A 9,433-nucleotide genomic window follows, 5' to 3' on the forward strand; every position below is an offset into this window, starting at 1 on the left:
TCCAACTGTTTTATAAGAGATTATTATAAAGTCTTTTTGGAACATTTTTGTCTTATTCAAATTATTTCAGATATTAGGGGGAAAAAGGAAATATATCCAAATAATTATAACATTGATACCAAAACTAGATAAAGACACTATGAGAAAAATCACAAGTTAATTTCACTCAAAAAAAGGAAGTGTAAAAGTTCTAAACAAGTAAAATCTTAAGGTATTAGTAAGTCAAAATTACTTGAAGAATACAAGATTTTTTAAAAATATTTTTATTTATTCATTCATAGAGATGCAGAGAGAGAGAGAGGCAGAGACACAGGCAGAGGGACAAGCAGGCTCCATGCAGGGAGCCTGATGTGGGACTCGATCCAGGGTCTCCAGGATCATGCCCTGGGCTGCAGGCGGCACTAAACCGCTGTGCCACCAGGGCTGCCCAATACAAGATTTTTTACTTAACATATTAAAAAAAGGTATCTCAATAGATGAAAGAAAACTATAATATTCAACATTTCTTTATTAAAGAAAAAAAACACACACTAATGTAATTGTGGTAGGCTGATAAATGTCTCCAAAAGTATCTAAATTCTAATCAATGGATCCTATAAATGTTACCTTATATGACAAAAAGGATCTTGATATAGGATATAATAACCATGTCCTGGATTAGGGATCAGGGTCCTGGATGGAATCACAACTGTCCTTATAAAAGGAGGCAGAGGGATAGTTTACTATATAGAAGATCAAGTGGTGTGATGACTGAAAGAGCTCTTTGGATGATTTGCCCTGAAGATGAAGGAAGAGGCCAGAAACCAAGGAATATAGGTAGACACACAAAAGCTGAAAAAGGCCAAGGAATTCATTCTTCTATCAGAGTCTTCAGAAGAAGCCAGCTTGCCATCACCTTGACTTGAGTACAGTGAAAATGATTTGGATTTTTGACCTCTAGAATTGTGAGAAGACAGTAAATTTATTGTATTCTTTTAAACACTAAATCTGCAGTAATCTGTTACTATGGCAACTGACACATTAATATGCAGGTGTTTTGTGTATCATTTCATTAGTGTTACAAATCATATAAGAAAGGATGGACAGGTCAGGCTAGTTCTGAGGCAATTTACTATCTACTAGGAAAAAGATGAGGTTATATCCCTACTTCAATTCTGTTTGCAAGAAATTAGGGAAGATTTATTTTTATTAAAACTAAATGTGTTAGGGCACCTGGGTGGCTCTCTTTGTTAAGCAACTGGCTCTTGATTTCAGCTCCAGGTCATGATCTCAGGGTCCTGGAATTGAGTCTCACACTCAGCAAGGAGTGTCTGCTTGAGGATTCTCTCTCTCTGCCCACCCACCCCACCCCCACTCACACTTCCTATAACATAAATAAATAAATCTTAAAAAAAAAAAAAGCTAAATGTGTACTATGGCCACAGAAAAACTTTTAGACAAATACAAAACAATAACTTTATCACCTGATATAAAGAAAGAGAGCTTTTAAAAAAGCAATAAAACTGTAAAGGAAAAGAATGATAATTTTGCGCCAAAAGTGATACATCACCAGTAAAAACTAATTTATTTATTTATTTAATTTATAGATAGTGGATTAGTATTCAGAATACATATGTATATTTATTATATGTAATGTATTTATAATCAATAAGGAAACACAAAATATTGGGGATGGGAGCAGGACAAAAGATATAAACAGTTCCCTATAAAAATAAGGGTATCCAAATGGCTAATAGAGATTTGGAAGATTCACAGTCTTACTGTTAACTAGGCAAATGTTTAATAAAATAGTAATAATTATGTACAATTTTACTGTATGAGTCTGGCACAATTTGAATAAGAAGAGTTAGTAAAGGGATAGAAAAGAAATTCTGGAAGGGTTTAAATTGATACAATCATATTAAAGAGGAATTTAGCAATACTTGTATATTTGAAATACACACATGCATACTCTGGCTTGGCAATTTCTCTTATTTATATTGATTGCATTTGTAAGTGAAAAAGTAAGAACCATCCCCTAGAGAATGTATAAATCATTCTAATGAGAATGGACAATATGAAAAATTCATATAAACGAACTAGATCAAAAAGAATCTATATGACTAAGTGTCAAAAATGAAATGTTGAGTCAAAAATCAATTTTTAAAAGGACACACAGTACGATTCCATATATATCAAATTCTAAGATACATGTATTTCACAAATACTTATATTTGGGTTAAAAGTACAATGATGTAAGTGACAATACATATTCCTATTCATTCCTTATTCATTTGACAATTATTTATTGAGTAGCTACTGGAGTTTGAGAGTAGACCAAATAAACGCGAATTCTTCCTGTCATAGTGCTTAAAGACTAGTGGAGGAGGAAGACAAAAAGAGAACTCTAAAGTACATAACATGGGGCAGCCTAGGTGGCTCAGTGTTTTAAGCGCCTGCCTTCCGCCCAGGACGTGGACCTGGGGTTCCGGGAGGGACTCCCGTGTCAGGCTCCCTTCATGGAGCCTGCTTCTCCCTCTGCCTGTGTCTCTGCCTTTCTCTCTCTATGGGTGTGTCTATCATGAATAAATAAATAAAATCTTTAAAAACAAAGCTTAAAATACATAACATGTTGAACAGAAAACAAGTGTTCAGGGATTGTTTTTCAATGATGCAAAAAAAAAATACAGAGTGATAATCCAAGATTTGTGTGGGAATTCTATTTTTCAAATGACATAGAAATAAGAACTTGAAACAATGGTCAAGTATTAAAACTTCAATCTCATCAGTACCAATTTTTAAAAAAATGTAAAATGAAAAGTGACACTCAAACTCTTCGTAACCTAATATATACTTAAACAAGTTACTGTTTTTCATATGGAGTGTTGATGAGAACTTGGAAGAGAAATAAATTGCTATGTTCTTTGTAGCTATCATTAGTAGAAACTGAAATAGTTCCTATCTTGGGACTAAAGCAACCCTTCCTCTAATAATCTACAATAGAGGAATAATTCAAAGACTAATAAACTGTGAGTAAGGATGTTCATTTTTATATTATCCATAATACCAAAAATTGGAAACAACTTAAATAAAAAAATAATTATTTAAAAAATATGGCTGAGAAATATAATAGCATAACATAGTTGTGGAATGACGTAGCATAAATCTCTGAGTACTAGCATGGAAGTGTTCCTGTGATATACTGTTCAGTGAAAAAAGTAAGTACCAGAACCATATAAATAGTGTGAAACAATATTTGATTTAAAAAATAGTTTATGTATTCATAGAAAATGTCTAGTAGGATAGACATGAAACTATTTATAGTGGCTACCTCTGGGGCATGGAATTGGAATGGATTTTAATATGAATTTGTTTAGTCTATCTTACACACCTTCGCATTGTTGCATTTTTAACCACTATTAAAGAATAATAATACAGAATAATCCCTAAATGAATAACTTTTATACCTGAAAATCTGATCACCAGCCTTTAACTTCCTGCTTTTCTCATTATTTATCATACTCACTCAACAAACCTCAAGTCTAATTAAATATACCTGTTGTTTCTACACTTGTACCCATTTAGATGAACATGGCTAGAGAAAAAATAGCCAACCATGGTGACTGGTCTCACAATCACTAACATCAAGTGTGCCCTTTAGTGGTACCAAGACATCAAAATGCATTTCCCTTAATCCAGTTAATATCCTAGAAAGCTATTTTTTCTTCTTTAGACCTTTTTAAAATTTTTTTATTTATTTATTCATGAGAGACACACAGAGAGAGAGAGAGAGAGAGAGAGAGAGGCAGAGACACAGGCAGAGAGAGAAGCAGGCTCCATGCAGGGAGCTGGACGTGGGACTTGATTCAGGGTCTCCAGGATTATGCCCTAGGCCGAAGGCGGTGCTAAACCACTGAGCCACCCAGGCTGCCACCTCTTTGGACCTTTAACTCTATTTCCCCAGTCCTCACTCCCAGCTAAGGCTCTTGTTTCCTATTTGGAGGAAAAAGCAATCAGGAAGGAATTTCCAGCAGCTGCAACTAATCTGTCTGTCCCATGTTTCTTCCCTTCTGTTGGGTAAATTATGTTCTAAGATCAATTATCTTCATATGCATTGCATTCAATTCTTTCTCATCCACAAGAGGACATAACTTTAGCAATTCTCTTACTGGTACATCGTTATCCATCTCTACTGAATTATTTCCAGTAGCATACTAATGTTCTATAATCCTTCATGCCTTCAAAAAATAAAAATACAAAGTTACTGGCTCTATATCCCCTTCAAGTTGTTAGAATACCTCATTTTCCTGCTCTACTTTTAGCAAATACTTCAATGTTTCATTCCTTGTACTGTTCTCTATTTCCTTACCTCTATTTTCTCTTGAATTCACTGCATTCAGCCTGTACCCTACCACTTCACTCATGATTATTCTTATCAGACTTGGCTATGAATGATGAATCCTTAGTTATCATCTGACTTGGTCTATAGTAACATACCCTTGACTTAGCTTCCAGATCATTCTCCTAGTTTCCTTCTACCTTACTGGCTATTTCTTCCCATTACCATTCATGATATCCTTCTCCATGATCTCATCTTGCCAATGTGAAGATCCTCAGGGATCCTTGTTCCTCTTCTCAGTCTTCACAGATACCCTTGGTAGTCTCATTTAGTGCCATTTCCATGTTTTTGTTTTTGTGGGTTTTTTTTGGCAGTTTCAAAAATGTGAAACTCTTTATGAATTTGCACGTCATCCATGCCATGCTAATCTTTTCTGTATTGTTCCAATTTTAGTATATGTGCTGCTGAAGTGAGCACTAAGACCCATTTCCACATTGATGACTCCAGGTATTTATCAGTAGCTAGGACACCTTCCTGATCCATATTAAACACTTCAGTTATAATTCAGCATTTCTATTTCTCAGTCCTCAAACTTGCCTAGATACCTTCCACTCCTCTGTTCTTTATTATTTCAGTAAGTGGCAACTCGACCTTTCTAAGTAATTATGCTAAACCCTTGTTATCAGATCCCATAACCAACTGTCAGCAAATGCAATTGTCTCTATTTTGAAGTGTTCAGAAACTGACCATTTTATACCATCTGCACCATGAACTTCCTGGTTCACACCATTACTACTTATCTGGATTATTGCAGTAGTTTCTATCTTAGCTTTCTGCTCTTTCTCCCCTACTGACTATTCTCAACACAGTTCAGAGGGTTCTTTAAATATAAGGCAGATCATGTGATTTCTCTGCCTAAAACCTTCCAATTGCTACCCATCTCATAGAAAAAGTGAAGGTTTTTATAATGACCTAAATGGCCACACACGATCTTTTTTCCTTTTTATTACTTTTCTGACCTCATCACCTACTATTTCCTCCCTCATTTAGTTCATCCCCTGCTACTTATTGAACATGCTAGACAAATTCCCTTTTGAGCCTGGTGCTTTCTTTTCCTTCTTCCTAGAATACTCTCCTGCTGCATATACATATAAATGCTCATTTTCTTATTTATTCTTATTTATTCAACCATATCTTATTTCCATTTTTTTCTGATTGAAAACCCTACATAACATTGTAAAACTGTTCTTAACCCTAGCACTTCCTAGTCCTCTGCTCTGCTCTTTCTCTAGAACACTTACCACCATTAGAAATACTAGATTGATTAATTTTCATATTTTTATATGGACCATAATCTGCAAAACAAAAAAACCTTTCATAATATCAAGACTCTACTTTATATATCATTCTATGCTAAGCATCTTGAACATGCTTGGGAATAGTATGTTTTCAATAAATATTTCTTGAATGAATGGATGAATGGACCAGTTCTATCAGAATCAAACCAAATTTCTAAAATGTATTAAAAAAGCAAAGTAGGTGATTTAGAAAACCAACCTAGAGAAAAATATAACCCCACTTGCTGAAATATGCAATAAAATAATCTTAGTTATTATAAAAAGTTTTATTCACTTATTAAAATCAATCACTTAAAGCTCAAAAGCACTAATATTCTCAATGACAAATAGTCTAATTTTATTATTAAAACTAGATGTTTTCTAAGGACTTCACATTTATTTTTAGATCATTATTTGGTAGTTGCAACATGAATTTATACAATGACTTATAAAACCAAATATTTCAATATATTCGATTTTAATCTACTTTTATGTGTTTGTCATTGGCATGAACACAAAAACTTGTAGAAACAATGGAAAATCTACTTATGTAGTGAATTCCTATCATCATCAAACTGAAATACCATAACTTAAAAAAAAAAAAAGATGTGTGTGTGTGTGTGTGTGTGTTGTGTGATCTGGATATATGATTCTATAGAGAAATAAAGGGTTTCCTTTGTCAAAAACTTTTGTATGATTCTGCAGGCTGTATAGCCTCCTATCAGAAAATCACAAAGAAAACTGTTATGTGAAAGATATGAAGAAATTCAGTATTAATCTATTTAACTGAGTTTAACCCATGATTTCATAAAATAAATTTGATATATAGAATCACTTGTATTTAAACATCAAATCCTTTTCTCATAAAATAGAAATTAATATAACACAGAATTAAAAGTCCATAAAGTCCATAGTTGTTGATTTGTTTGTAAATTGAGCATTTTGTTGTAATCATTATTTTTCCTCAGTTGGGTGTGGTTTTCAAGAACTAGATGGTTGAGGACATTTTTTAGATATGAATCTATAATCAATATCATAGTCATGGAATGACAATCTATAATATTCACCATTTTATCATGGAGACTAAATTTTTCAACATCACATTATTTAAAAATGTAAATTTCTAAATAACTTCTAAAAGCAAACTTAATACATAATTTCTGAATGGATATGTATCAAATTAAATTCATGCTCACACATATACATACACAAATAATATGTCAATTTATTCTGTATCTAAATAAGATATAAGATATAAATAAGCAAAATGAGTCAATATAAGAGTTACTGATAATTTCACAAGCATCTCTTTTATAAACAAATAACATATACGTCAAATATAATTAGCTGATTAAAATCACAGGGTGGAATGGATAACGTTTAAATAACTAAGTGAGATATTTGGGAAAAAGAAATATTAATTTGTTACATACAAAAGCAGAAATGAAGAACATTCAAATCATTGCTACCAAACTATGTTAGCATAGAAAAAAAACGAGAAATAAAAACAAAAAAACAATTGCTTCTGGTCATATGAAAGTATGTGAATATTGTAAAGATTGTTTTCTCAAAGAATTACCCCAGGCAGGCTGAGGACCCATTCAAACTTCACTGCTCTACTGAACTTGCTGGGAGGTGGAATAGTTTCATTTCTGAGGATTATTTCATCATGAAAGTTTTGAAACTATAAAGTAATGCCATTGTTTTGCTTATGCAACTTTAAGCCATTTTTAAGGCAATTCCAAAAAAAGAGAAGATATTTAAAATGGTTTGAACATGATGTTTTAACCATGTTTAAGAATAAATTCCATTAAGCTCCTTAGTGAAAAATCTCATGATTTTAGAATCATACATTTTACAGATATGTACAGCATCTATATGTATTACAGCCACTTCCTTTTTTAAAATCTAAAGCTGATTTTGTACATCTCCGGGCACTTTAAATGATTCCCTATCACCTTTTAGATAGTACAGAAATATTCCATTGTGTCAGTAGAAACAATTTTCTAACAAGGGCATTGTAAACTAAGTCACAGGGAATTCACAGTTTCTCTATCATATTTAAAAATACAGTTGATCAAAAAAAATACAGTTGATCCTTGGATTTGAAATGTGCTGGTCCATTTACATGTAGATATTTTTACTGTACAGTACTGTAAATATATTTTCTCTTTCTTATGATTTGTTTAATAATATTTTCTTTTTCTTAGCTTACTTCATTGTAAGAATACAGTATATAATACATATGACATTCAAAATATGTGCTAGTTAACTGTGTTAATTGTAAGGCTTCTGGGAAACAATATGCTACTAATAGTTAGATTTTGGGGGAGGTGAAAGTTATACACAGAATTTCAACTCTGTGGAGGGTCAGCATCCCTAACCCCACATGGTTCAAGGATCAGCTATATTCTGTTTTCATTTTTATAGCACCTAAAACACTCAGTAATATCTGGATTATCTGAATGATCTGTCCTACAACCAAGAACTGACAATGGAATTCATTATTTAAGTTGTTTTTTAAATCACATTGACACCACGTTGAACATTAACAAAGACAATAATGGTGACTCAATATAGAAAAGATCCATTTATCTGAAAAATAAAACAACAACAACAACAACAAAAAAAAACCCAGAAACACTTAAAAAGATACAGGCACCTTTATATTCATTATAGCACTATTTACTACAGACGAAATAGGAAATAAACTGTTTCTATTGGATGAATGGATAAAGATAATCTCTCTCTCTCTCTCTCTCTCTCTCTCTCTCACACACACACACACACACAAATACACACAATGGAACATTATTCACTCATAAAAAAAATGAAATCTTGCCATTTGTGATAGGTTGGATGGATCTTGAAAGCTTTATACCAAGTGAAGTAAATCAGACAGAGAAAGACAAACACCACATGATCCGATTTATAGGTGTAATCTAAAAACAAAACAAAACAAAACAAAACAAAACATATTGCCTAGAAACAACAAACAATTCTACTGCATGGTATACTGGCAAAGGTTTTTAAGCAGTGCGTGACATGATGAACTCAAAAGAACATCCTTAGAGAAGCCACATGTTTATTCATATTTCAAGCATTGATTAAATTTAAGCAACATTATAATAAAATTAAACAAAAATAAAAGTGATTAATTCACAATGAGGAGCCTCGGTGTCCATCGACAGATGAATGGATAAAGAAGATGTGGTCTATGTATACGATGGAATATTCCTCAGCCATTAGAAACGACAAATACCCACCATTTGCTTCAACGTGGATGGAACTGGAGGGTATTATGCTGAGTGAATTGAGTCAATCGGAGAAGGACAAACATTGTATGTTCTCATTCCTTTGGAGAATATAAATAATAGTGAAAGGGAATATAAGGGAAGGGAGAAGAAATATGTGGGAAATATCAGAAAGGGAGACTGAACATAAAGACTCCTAACTCTGGGAAACGAACTAGGGGTGGTGGGAGGGGAGGAGGGTGGGGGTGGGGGTGAGTGGGTGACGGGCACTGAGGGGGGCACTTGACGGGATGAGCACTGGGTGTTATTCTGTATGTTGGTAAATTGAACACCAATAAAAAATAAATTTATTATAAAAAAAATTCACAATGAGGGATTCTTGAAAATTTCTTTTTAAAATGAATCTCCAGGGATGCCTGGGTGGCTCAGCAGTTGAGCATCTACCTTTGGCTCAGGTCATGATCCTGGTCCTGGGACCGAGTACCACGTTGGGCTCCCTGTGAGGAGCCTGCTTCTTCCTCTGC

The 9,433-nt window shown here is 33.4% G+C and overlaps 1 pseudogene; it reads right to left on the reverse strand.

Moving 5' to 3' along the window:
* Positions 1–4,696: 4,696 nt before the first annotated feature.
* Positions 4,697–4,795, reverse strand: LOC140621870 (U6 spliceosomal RNA; annotated as a pseudogene).
* Positions 4,796–9,433: the final 4,638 nt, after the last annotated feature.

Source organism: Canis lupus, chromosome 30, assembly GCF_048164855.1.
Source record: "Canis lupus baileyi chromosome 30, mCanLup2.hap1, whole genome shotgun sequence".
Classification (NCBI taxonomy): Eukaryota; Metazoa; Chordata; class Mammalia; order Carnivora; family Canidae; genus Canis; species Canis lupus.